We start from the raw sequence: 13,342 nt of genomic DNA, 5'->3' as shown, positions 1-13,342 counted from the left end.
GCCCACACTTTCAGTCTTATGCTTTGAGTATACCCAAATTTGTCAGAGCTCCAGGCAACTGGCCCATGGCCCAAGCCTCACCAACCAGTCCACTCCAATTAGAATAGAAAAACAATTATTTCAAGAATTGGCCTTTTTTTTCCCCAAAATTGATCTAGCAAGAAAAAGCTCCCAGAGCATTGCTGGAAATGTGCTGTAATTCACGGATACTGTTCTCTGGGTGGTGGCCTATAAACATGCAGGGACAGATGGTTATCTTTGCCAAAACATAAATAGAAACACACACAGACACACACACACACACACAAACACACACACAGACACACAGACACACAAACACACACAGAGGTAACTGAATATTGTGGAAGAGGGATCTAAGAGATTGTAAGAACCAGATAGAAACATTGTCTGCTAGACATGGCATGGCTGCTCGTCTTATGAACTCACAGCAGCTGCAGTTATCTGAAGACAAGCTGCATAAAACCAAGCCTGCCAATATTCAAGCTTGGGTGAAGATATCAACCTATTTGTTTTATAGTCATTTTTTTTTTTCAGGATGCCTTCAAAGACGAACATGCCCTATGAAATGGCATCCTGTGGACCTGGATCTGTTGTGTAGTAATGCTGAAACATTCCATTCTGCAGGAGAACTCTTTAAGACAGGGAAACTTAATTCAAATAGCTATAGGAAGTTCCTGAAACTGATCAGGTTCACCAGTGCCCTCCCACACAAGACTATATATAAGCAGTGAAGACTGCTGAGAGTTGGTCAGTTTCAGAGAAGTTTAGCTGCCCAAAAGACGTAGAAACCAGTTAACTGTCTCCAACCTATTGAGTTCCCTGGAGGTGTGCAGTGTTCCAGGTTCCCAGCTGTTGTGACCTGTCACCCATGCAGGGGAGAGCTTTGCTGATGCAGCTGTCCTTTGAGTCATTTCTGCTTCTGTTAGTAACCCCTCACCCATACTTCTGTAAGGAACACCATAAAACTCATTGGTTCTCTGAGTTGGATTTTGGTGGTATTCATACTTTGGTCTGCATCAGCTCCCTATCTGAGGTGAATAGATGTTTGTACATGTCTCCCCAGGAATAGTGTCTCATAACAAGGCTGTTCTGTGTTTCCATTAATCTCGTAAAGACAGGAAAACTAAAACAAAATCTAAGTACAGTCAATTTCACCCACCTCATACTAGATGAGTATCTGTACCTAAAATGCAGACAGGGTCAGCTGCCTCTCACCTGGTCTCTGTGCTGCATTTGCCCAAGTTTCTTACCTGCTGTGGATGACAGGACGATTTCATAGTGCTTGGTTTTTATAAGCATGGTGTCTAAAGCTAAGCCACTTATCTCATCTGAGGCTCATCCTATGAAACGATGACCTAACCTTCACCCATGTAAAACAAAGAACCCATTATTGGTGACTACTGAGGAATGTTATCAGTAATGTCACGCCTTCCTAGGGCTCTGGCAACAATGGTCACATTAGTCACTAATGCTAGCTTATAGTGGGGGATCATCAGTCTCCATTTCTGACTGAGGAACTGTGGACAGTTGATGGCTTCTGGTGGGGAGGGCAAGTCAGTTTTCTTTAAAGGTGTTGCTCTTGATGGGTTGATGGGCTCCCACTGATATATCATACATTGGACTTGATGCATTATTAGGCAGACAAACAAACAAATAGATAATGAGGGCATAATTTGAGATTGAAGGTAGATGGGTAAGAATAGATCTTAGAGGTAGGGTGTGTATGATCAAAACACATTGTATGAACTATGCAAAAAATTAATAAAAATATACTTTTAAATAAAAAGAATAAATCAAAGCAGAGGGAGGTAGAAGTGACCCAAAATAATAGAGACAAATTCCTGGTAGACTATTTAGTCTGCATCTATCTAGTAATAACTTTTCCTTTGCACTCAAGTGAACCAATAAACTCCCATTTGTATTAGTTTAAACAAATTCCTGTGAGTGCTGAATGGTGTATGCCTTCCACCAATATAGCCCCATATCTCTGGATTTATCTTATTTGATACAGTTACCACATTCTGCCTCATTTTATCCTTTCCCCCAAACGTTTAAGTTCTATGAAAAGAAATGTGTGTGTGTGTGTGTCTTTTTTTTTTTTTTTTTTTTTTGGTTCCTTAGCAGAGAGCCTAATACTTAATAAATACTGAAAGACTCGATGGGTGAAGCATCCTCTATGGTGCCCAGGGGACTGGCTAAGAAAGGTGAAGACATCGTTCTTTTCCATGAGGAGTTTATAAATTACTGTTAATTATTCCCAGATGGGGGTGTATTCATCCTCATTCATCAGCTCCAGCTATGAATTTGAAGACCCATTAATTATGCCTCCATTAGATGGCTCTGCAGCTAGGTCCATTCACCTTTCCATCCTGGCTATGTCACTGTATCTCTGGACGCTGGCTTGCCCACTTGGCTGAACTGTCTTCAAATAGCCTTCCTTCACATGCGATTAATCCGTCTGCATGAGAGCAGTGCTTCAGGGGGAAGGAGTGAAAGGGCAGGAGGAAGGAAAATGGGGGGAAAGTGAAACCACACGAAATGGGCATGAACCCAACGACATTTCTGAAGTCTCTGGTGAAATTCTCTTCTGGCACCGCTACATAACAATAGCACATCATTTTCATTAACTCGAACAAACAAAACCAAACAGAGATTAAAAACCAGTACAGATGTGATATAACTTTCCACTCCTAGCATAGACTCAGCAGCCGTGTGGAACCACTTCCCTTAACAAGGCAGGCCATGTTCTCTCAGTCTGTCCCAGGACAAATAGCACATGGGGCTGGGAGACAGCCACCCATTCTCAGCTCTGGACAGCATCACTTGCTTTCTCCACAATCCTCTTTCCTGAAGACGGATGGGACCCTCACATTCTCCCCTCTACCCTTTGCCTCCCCATTCTTTTTCTTACTGCCCTTAATGATGCACCTCATACCTAGAACCATCTTGGGTCCTTTGATGCCAGACACCATAATCCCCTTCCTCTTGTATGGAAACCTCTTTGCACAGAGACATCCAAGGCTGATGTCATTGCAGAGCTGCCTTGCACAACCTGAGGGACTTTATCATTATCTCATGAATCACAACCATCTGAATTCCATTTCCTTGGATGGAGGCCCTGTCTGGTGTGTCAGCTCCACCCAAAGGGATGGCACTCAATAAATAACAAGTTGTGATGATAACAATACTGTGAATATATACTCCAGAAATATGTCACAAAGAATGGATGACTGTTAGCTGTCTGGCCTCCAATGGACTTTCTCCTGGGGTGTCTCATATGCTATATATCAGTGGTTTCCCAGTTGTGAGAGGTAGCAGAAAGTCCTCATGGAATTTGGGACTAAAGGGAGAACAGAATAACAACAACAACAACAACATGCTGCAAGGAACCTTAGAATTGCCCCTGGTGAGGAAAATGAGATGCAGTAAGGCCCACACCGAAATGCCAAAAGCTCTTAAGGATACTTTTCCAGAAGATGTTAGCTCTGACATTGAGCAGGCAGGGTCTGTGAATTTTTAAGATCTATTTCTTTAATACAAAACGAGAATAGCCTGTTCTCCCTCATTTATAGGACTGGATGAGAATCAAATAATAGAAGAGCTGTGGCAGCAAGCAGCTCACACATGATTGTGTAATCACCTGCCAGGCGCTATTGGTGAAACATATGTGAACTAAGTTAACCATCAAACAGCCCTAGAAACTGGCTCCTCTGTGGTGTGTGTGTGTGTGTGTGTGTGTGTGGTATGGTGTGTGTGTGTGTGTGTGTGTGTGTGTGGTATGGTGTGTGTGTGTGTGTGTGTTTGTGTGTGTGTGTTTGTGTGTGTGTTTGTGTGTGTGTATTTGTGTGTGTGTTTGTGTGTGTGTTTGTGTGTTTGTGTGTGTGTTTGTGTGTGTGTGTTTGTGTGTGTGTGTTTGTGTGTGTGTATTTGTGTGTGTGTATTTGTGTGTGTGTGTATTTGTGTGTGTGTGTGTTTGTGTGTGTGTGTGTGTTTGTGTGTGTGTGTTTGTGTGTGTGTGTTTGTGTGTGTGTGTGTTTGTGTGTGTGTGTGTTTGTGTGTTTGTGTGTGTGTGTTTGTGTGTGTGTGTTTGTGTGTGTGTGTTTGTGTGTGTGTGTTTGTGTGTGTGTGTTTGTGTGTGTGTGTGTTTGTGTGTGTGTGTTTGTGTGTGTGTGTTTGTGTGTGTGTGTTTGTGTGTGTGTGTTTGTGTGTGTGTGTTTGTGTGTGTGTGTTTGTGTGTGTGTATTTGTGTGTGTGTGTGTTTGTGTGTGTTTGTGTGTGTGTGTTTGTGTGTGTGTGTTTGTGTGTGTGTTTGTGTGTGTGTATGTATGTATGCATGTATGTGTGTGTGTTTGTGTGTGTGTGTATGTATGTATGCATGTATGTGTGTGTGTTTGTGTGTGTGTTTGTGTGTGTGTGTTTGTGTGTGTGTGTTTGTGTGTGTGTGTGTATGTATGTATGCATGTATGTGTGTGTGTTTGTGTGTATGTGTGTGTGTGAGTGTGAGTGTGTGTTTGTGTGTGTGTGTGTGTTTGTGTGTGTGTGTGTTTGGGAAGGGTCACCTGCTGTCATGTGTACGGGTGCATTTGAGTGGACGTGCTTGCAAAGATGAGAAGTTAACTTCAGATATTCAGATGGAGTCACCCACCTTGGATTGTGGTGGTAGCGGAGGTGGTGGTGGTGGTGGTGGTTTGCACTTTTCTGTTCTTTTTTTAAAAGCAAGAATAATGTCTTTCACTGGGACCAGAAACCTAACAATTCGAACAGCCTAGCTATCTAGCCAGCCACAGAGGTCCTTCTGTCCCAGCAACTCCAGAGATGGGGATGAAACACAGGTCCTAGTGCCTAACAGCAAGCACTTTGCCACCTGAGCCATCTGCTCAATGCCTCGCTATTGTTTTTAACTTGTATGTGTATGGGGGTGGGGTGGAGGCAGGGCTCAGAGAAGTCTACTTATTATTCCAGTTTTTCAAACCTATTATTAAACCAGTGAAATAGTAGCTCAGTGAAGAATTAACATTTTAACATAGAGGCCACTCATGACCTGTTATCCAATCTAGGAGCATAGTAGAAGCAAGCAATATAAATCAAGAAATTTGTGGTATTGTATTATATACTATGGAAATCTGAAGGATCATTAGAAATAGCCAACAGTATATAAATAATAACTTATAATAGCATAAAAGTAAACTGATGGTTTTATACCAGCCTGTAAAACACTGTTCATATGTGGCTATCTCAATAGGCAAAAGATATGGTCATTTTGGGCTCTATCTTCAAGCGATTAAATCTCACTGGTCTGCTTTGGGCCTGAAAGAAACTTCTGTATGGCAGAGCATTTTCCAAAAATTAGTTGACATTTCATATTTCCACAAAGGTAGTGGGATACTGTTGAAAATAGTAACTCAGAATTCCTGATGGTGGACACCAGAGCTCCTTGAGATATTTTTCTTTATTTAGTCCAATTCAAAATGAAGGAATCAACATGCTTATATCAGAGTCAATTTTTTTCAGGAAAGCCTCAAAGTAAGACAGAAATGCCCTATGAAATGGCATCCTGGGACCTGGATCTGTTTTGTAGCAATGCTCAAACATTCCATGCTGCAGGAGAATTTTTAAGACAGGGAAACTTAAACAATTCAAATAGCTACAGGAAGTTCCTGAAACTGATCAGGTTCACCAGTGCCCTCCTCCACAAGACTATATAAGCAGTGAAGACTGCCTCCAGCCTGTTGAGCTCCCTGGATGTGTGCAGTGTTCCAGGTTCCCAGCTGTTGTGACCTGTCACCCATGCAGGGGTGAGCTTTGCTGATGCAGCTGTCCTTTGAGTCATTTCTGCTTCTGTAAGTAACCCCTCACCCATACTTCTGTAAGGAACACCATAAAACTCATTGGTTCTCTGAGTTGGATTTTGGTGGTATTCATACTTTGGTCTGCATCAGCTCCCTATCTGAGGTGAATAGATGTTTATACATGTCTCCCCAGGAATAGTGTCTCATAACAAGGCTGTTCTGTGTTTCCATTAATCTCATAAACACAGGAAAACTAAAACAAAATCTAAGTACAGTCGATTTCACCCACCTCATACTAGATGAGTATCTGTACCTAAAATGCAGACAGGGTCAGCTGCCTCTCACCTGGTCTCTGTGCTGCATTTGCCCAAGTCTCACTGAAGTTTCTTACCTGCTGTGGATGACAGGACGATTTGATTGTACTTGGTTTTTATAAGCATGGTGTCTAAAGCTAAGCCACTTATCTCATCTGAGGCTCATCCTATGAAACGATGACCTAACCTTCACCCATGTAAAACAAAGAACCCATTATTGGTGACTACCGAGGAATGTTATCAGTAATGTCACGCCTTCCTAGGGCTCTGGGAGGAACTTCATCTGTGACCAATGGTCACACTAGTCACCTGTGCTAGATTATAACTGCCAACGAAATGCCCATTTCCAGTGGGTGGACAGCCGATGAATTTAAGGTCTTCCTTCTTTATCTCCTATACAACACAATCTGCCGTCCATAATAACCCCTGCTAAAATCATATTCTATTCTAGATACATAATGTGAAGAAGACTCATTGATTTCAATTAATTTAAATCCTACAGGGACCAAATAGAAAAATATGCAAAGACAGATATCATTGTTTCAATTTCTGATAAATGCTACTTAGAAATTAAACGTCATGTTTCATTAGTTACAAAGTGTGATTTCTTTGTTCAGATTTCAGTGATTAGAGAAGCATCCCACAGCCCAATGGCAACTTTTGCCTGGTTTCAATTTTAACAGCATCCTCTCCTTTCCTTCTGGCACACAAAGTGAGGATGCTTTTAAAAACTGATGGCAGCTTCGATTTGTAGAAAAGGCTGCAGAATGGGAGAGGCACTGGCCACTGTCTCTACTCGTTCCATTTCTGGCATCCATTATCGAAGGTAAATTAATAATGACTATTTCCAGAGCTAACAAATAAGCTGTTTCCCATAATACTGAAGAAATGGCATTCTTAAGATGAGAAGAGAATTCACTTCAGTTTTTCTTTCACTTCTTCAGGCTCTTCTTTCCAACTTGTGATAAATTTCCATTCATTGTGTTTTTTCTCAAAAAAAATTAAAATTGTCTCTTCTCTCTCTGTCTCTGTCTCTCTGTCTCTCTGTCTCTCTGTCTCTCTGTCTCTCTCTCTCTCTGTCTCTCTCTCTCTCTCTCTCACACACACACACACACACACACACCATGTTCGTTAGAAGACGATTTTTCCGTATGTTTTTAGTTTCACTTGTTAGTTTCCTCTTTCAAATACCGTATTTCATTCATTTCTTTCTTGCCTTGACTGCTCTCTTCCTCACAAATCTGCGCACAGATCTTAGTTGTCTCTCATATGGGCGGGCTTTAGATGCATCCTGCTCTGTGATTTGCTCCCCGCTGCCTGTCCTCTCTGAAGTCTCAGTCTCACTAGCCTCACATTGCAGAGCTCTGCAGTATCTTCCCTCCACAGCCCCAGGCTTCCTCTAAGACTCCATTCAGATATGTCAGCACATGCTGCCTTTTGCAGTTTCCTTCCCATTCAAGTCATGTTTTGCTTTTGGCAACTGAAGTTCCTGTACCTTTTCCTGACATTCCCTGTACACTTGCTGGGTGTAGCATTGAAGTCACTGCAGAGTTCCCTCTCCTGTCCCCATCCTCATGGTGAGGGGTTCTTCTCTGTTGTGTAAATCTGGGAGAGTTCCCAGCTCTGCCCTTCTGTCTCTAGATGCTATCTCTGAGGATGGGGATTCCTAGAACAGTATTCTAGTTAGCTTCTGTCCCTGTAGGAGAAATGGACTCTGGTTGCACCTGCAGCCCATAATTTAGGATGCCCCATTGCGTCCTGGAGTCCATGCAGGTGGCCTTTTCACTAACACAGACACCTGAGACTTATTTCTCAAGTGGTACAAAAAGAAGACAAGACATAAGTATAAGATTGCTTTTGTCTTTTGTTTTGTTTGTTTTGAAGTCTGTTTTTTGGTCTATAACCATCCCTTTCAGTATTGCCAAGTGATACAAGAAACAAATGACATGATCAGAAGATACAGCTTGAAGGGAAAGTATCTAAAAATGAAACAAGCTGACTGCCCAAAGGTACTACGCTTTTATAGATGAACCATGGAAGAAGCGAGTGTAAAGAAATATACTGTGCCTTTTTGTATATACTGTCAACTTCTTTGGGAAGTTTTCCTATTTAAACTTTCCAACTGTATTTAGAGGAAATGACATCATATTCATAGTTGATCAAACTGGGGCTTACAAACATTTTTGATATCCTAGATGATAAAAGAAATAAGATTATACTAATTTGTTTGCACCACAATAGACTGCTTAAATATCTGAAATTCGTTTTTCGTGGTTTGGAGGCTACATGTGTAGGCTCCAGCCAGTTGGGTTTCTGGAAAGTACTCTTCTGTTTATAGATGGCCAGCTGCTTGCTGTGTCCCCACATGGCCTTTCCCTAGTGAGTGCCCTGGGCAACATCAGGAAGTGAAGAGGAAAACAGACTCTCTGTAAGCTCCTCTATTTAGAACATCAATACCATTGAAGCAGGTCCAACGTTAAAATCCCATTTAAACCTAATCACTTCCTTGGAGTCTCCAAACTTCCAACACTGGGAGTTAAATTTTCAACATACACATTTGTGGGAGAAGACACATATGTTCAGACCATAGCAGATATAAAACACATGACCGTCAGACTCCATAATCCCATGTGCCTTCTTGTTTGTTTTTTGATTTTTTGTTTTTTCAAGACAGGGTTTCTCAGTGTAGCTATGGCTATCCTGGAACTCACTTTGTAGACCAGGCTGGCCTCGAACTCAGAAATTCGCCTGCCTCTGCCTCCCAAGTGCTGGGATTAAAGGCATGCACCACCACGCCTGGCTCCATGTGCCTTCTTTATAACAGCCATTGACGGCCAAGGATGATAAAATCCACAGGGCTCCAGACAAGGTACCTCACTGGGAGTCATGATTGAAACAAACAAATAGCAACAATGACAAAATATTAAAGTACTACAACCCTTGCAAGAATGTAGACTCAAATATTCATTACCTAGAGACTGTTAGATATAGTCAAAGGCTGGACAGAAGGATCAGTCAGTGATGTGCTTGGTGTGAGGACCTGTAGTCCCAGCACTGGAGAGACAGACAGATGTCAGGAGCAAGGGGACCAACCTTGACAAGTGATAAACTCAGGATTGATTCAGTGCAAGATTTTGTCTCAAAAAAGTAAAGTGGAATGTGATTGAAGAATACAGCCAAAATTGGACTCTGTCTTCCACATGCATATGTGTGTATGTATACCTGCTTGTACACATGTACAAACAGGAACACACACAGATACACATGTATACATACACACACACACACACACACACACACACACACACACACACACACACGCACACGCGCAGTTCCAAGTCAAATAATCAGCTTGCAAATGTGGTCTGAAAATGGAGAACATTTAAGAGCTTTTAGGACCTTAAAAAATGTTCCATAGTCATTGTTACATGCCACCACTACCGAGACAGAATGACAGATGAAATTACAGTACACACAGGGAACATTGGTTGTAAGAGATGGTAGGGACATTGAAAAGTGAAAGAATTTATTTTCAAGGACCTAGATATTATTACAAAATAATATGAAAGACATTCAATGAATTTATCCAAAACTAGTATCCCTAAAGTCATGAAGATACCAGAAGAATGCGGGGTGAGGAGAGAAAGGGAAGAGAAAGGAGACTGGAGGTGATAATGGTTTCATAAAAACAGAGTTTAAGTTGCAGAAATCTTAAAGACCACAATATACTGGAGTAGAGATTTCAAAATGGAAGTCATGAAATAGGGGTGGGGAGAAAGTCAAGGCTCATCTTGATTCCCAACTTGATTGTATCTGAAATCAGCCAAGAGACTTACCTCAGGGAGGGTCTGTGAGGGCACTTCCAGAAGGGATTGAGCAGTGGGGAAGACGGTCGCCAAGGTGGGCTTTATCTTTGAGCAGCTAATCAGATGATGTAGAGGAGTCTAAGGAAAACAACATAGTGCTCCTTGCTGGTGAGCGTATCTGTTGGCTGCTGTGTCTGCTTCTGCATCTGCTTATGCCATCTTTTGCTTGCTTCAAAAGCCAGCTTTTGTGGCCTTCTGAGGTGGCATAAAGACCAATGGCTCTCAAGAATTGTCCTGTCTTCCAGTACTAGGAACTACTGAGAGACCCAGCCTTGTGTGCTGGGCCGACACTATGTTCTTATCCTTTCCAGCATGTAGATGTTCATTGTTGGTTTACTCAAGACCTATTGTATAAGCCGATCTAATATGTCCTCATTTATATGTATTCATTCCAGAAGTTATGTTCCTGGAGAGAACCTTGACTATATGTTCAAAAGTCATTCCAACATCCGTAATGTTTCCCTCTACTTCATAATAGGAAACCCATGCTCCACTTAGCCCTTTGTCCCTTTCAGTGAATCTGTGAATCCTGGTTGCCAAAGTCCTAGAAGATGATTGTTTTAAAGGCATGACTATGGACAATTCACCTGTTGACATGGTTGATATGACCCATTATCCATATTAGCTCGCTTTGACCATTTCTTCATTATACTCCTTCCTTGCTCACATAAACCTTTCAAAACTGGCAATGCCTGTGTGTGCAATCATTAGCCTTGGGGTCCTTTGCACAGTTTGTCAGAAAGTTTTAGCTGCCTCCTGTCAGGTGATTATAAAGGTAGCCCTGGAAGGAACAGTTTCAACAAGGCTTTAGCTGCCTCATGTAGGGTGACTATAAAATTACCTCTGGAAGGAATATTTTCAACATTTGGTGTCCATGTAGGTCATTTGTTCTCAGTATGAAGATCATGGCCCCTTTGGACATCAAATAACCCTTTCATAAGGCTGCCTAAGACCACCAGAAAACACAGATATGATTCTTAACAGTAGCAAAATTACAGTAATGAAGTAACATGTTGTGGTTGGGGGTCACCACAACATGAGGAACTGTATTAAGGGTCTCAGCATTAGGAAGGTTGAGAACCACTAGTAATGACTTTTGGAATATAAAACCTAAACCCAGGTGCTTTGTATACATAACTACTTCAAACCACATTTTCTAATTTTCAGACTAAATTTGTTAAAAAGTAAACACTTTGTTCCTCCCTCCTCTGTCCTCTGAATTTTTACTCCAAAAATTTTACTTATACATTCTCCCATCCAATATGGACTTATTCCACATTTCCAGTTTAAAACCAAGTCAAAAAGTAAAGGCCATAAACATATATTTATTTTGTATTTCCAGTTTTGAAGGTAAGTCAAAAATGAAAAGCCATAAAAGAATATTGAAGAACTAGTGAAAAGAAATTTGAAACCACTTTAGAAATGACTCTTTTTTATTTTTCTGAGAAGAAAGTGAGTCAGGGATTGATGCAGAGATAACACTACAGACTCAACACTCATTAGCACAAACTGTCATTGTGGGAATAAACAAATTTTTTTCAGTAACTTTGGATAGCAAAGTTTTCAAAAGCTGTTACAAGCCCATTGCCAACTTGGTTCGAGTGCGCTCAGCCCTTCTGAGCAGGTGTTCATGTTCTTGTTAACTACTGCTAGCTCCAGTCAGGTTCATCCCCTGATTATTAGAGCTTCCCCCACCCCATCCCTTTAGAGCATGATTTGTTTTAACCTTTTCCTCTCCCCTCCTTCTGATTTCAACATCCAAACAGATCCAAAACATTTAAGTAGAGTATGAAAGCACCTTGTCAATTTCTCTACTGGGCCAGATATTAGACCAGATCCATATAAAGCCAGGATCGATAGAAAGTCACGAAAGTGCAGGGAGTTCTGAGTTAGCCCAGAGCTTAGAACAGATTCAGTCGAGAGGGGAGAACATACTGCTAACAATTACAAAAGACAATTTTTTGTAATATTTTAATGCATTATCAACCTCCCAAAAGTTTTATTTTAAAAGCTCTCATTTAACTTCTATCTTATGAAAATGAGGACTTCATGTTCAAGAAATCCAAGTGTCTGATTCCTCTGCCTAGAGCAGTGGTTCTCAACCAACCGAATGTACGACCCTTTAATACAGTTCCTCCTGTCATGGTGAGCCCAATCATAAAATTATTTTCATTGCTATTAACTGTAATTTGGTACTGTTATGAATCATAATGCAAATATCTGGTATGTGATCCCTGTGAAAGTGTCTTCAACCAATCAGAGCTGTCATGACCCACAGGTTGAGAACCACTGGCCTAGAATACGCTGGCTGGAAAGGGTATCACTCACCAAACCATATTCTCCATATATGTGTTAAAGGGGCCAGAGGAAAGCGAGTGGACGTGTCTGAAATCACAGAGATGTAGGAAGCAATCCCACATTGTATTTATAACGACCATCGCTGAGCTTTGGAACTCAGGTTTCTGGAAAATAATGAAACCATTAGTTCTCAGTAGTGTTTTTGCTTGCTTGCTTTTCATTCAGTAGTATACCTCTTTACAAATGAGGGGAAAAAGCAAGGTTCTAAAAAAAAATTTTTTTTTAACTATTCTGAGATGTTTCAAAGGACAGGATAAGATTGAGTTGAGTCTTTGCCAATGAATAGAAGTGGAACTAGATACCATGTTGCTGCAGGATATTTTCTCACTGTAAATCCTGAGATTGTGTTGTCTACTGGAAAAACCTGTTTCTAGTTGTGGTGTGGCTCAGCCTTAGCATATCTTTCATCCCCTGGCTGGAATACAAACATACCCTTGGTACACCCCATTAATTCCAAACCATGAAGGTAAAGTTAGTTTGTAGAAGAACCCATGCTGGAAAGTGATATGTAGTTGACTAGTTGAGTAGAAGACAAAGTGAAGAATCAGAGAACAATTTGACAGAATAGGATATGCCCAACTCTCAAGAGAACAGTGAGGAAAGAGGAGTAACTTTAGGGAACTCCAGGCAGAAAAGCAGAGGGGGCAGTTTTACTGGGACAGTTGTACAGAGGTAGGTAGCAGAGGAAGAACAAGATAGACACAGATGAAGACAAAAAAAAAAAAAAAAGAAAGAAAGAATAAGGAGCCAGAAGATTTTAGAACAGATTGCCAGAGTTAGCTTGAAGCCAAACAACAATTCAGTAAGAAGCCAAAAGAAGCAGCCAGATTGACTCAGTCAGCTTGAAGAAGAGTTCAAACTAGGACAGATGAGTTGACCAGCCAGCCAGAGATCGAGAAGAACTAGGAAGGTGCGTCTATTTAGCAGTAAATCTCAGAGGCTGAAAACTTTCTAGGCCTAAATTAGACTGTGTGGCATCTAGATGCTTCCAGAA

The sequence above is a fragment of the Mus caroli genome, unplaced genomic scaffold (assembly GCF_978045245.1).
Source record: "Mus caroli unplaced genomic scaffold, Mus_caroli_1 scaffold_9, whole genome shotgun sequence".
NCBI classification, from domain to species: Eukaryota; Metazoa; Chordata; class Mammalia; order Rodentia; family Muridae; genus Mus; species Mus caroli.
This window is presented reverse-complemented; position numbering follows the sequence as displayed.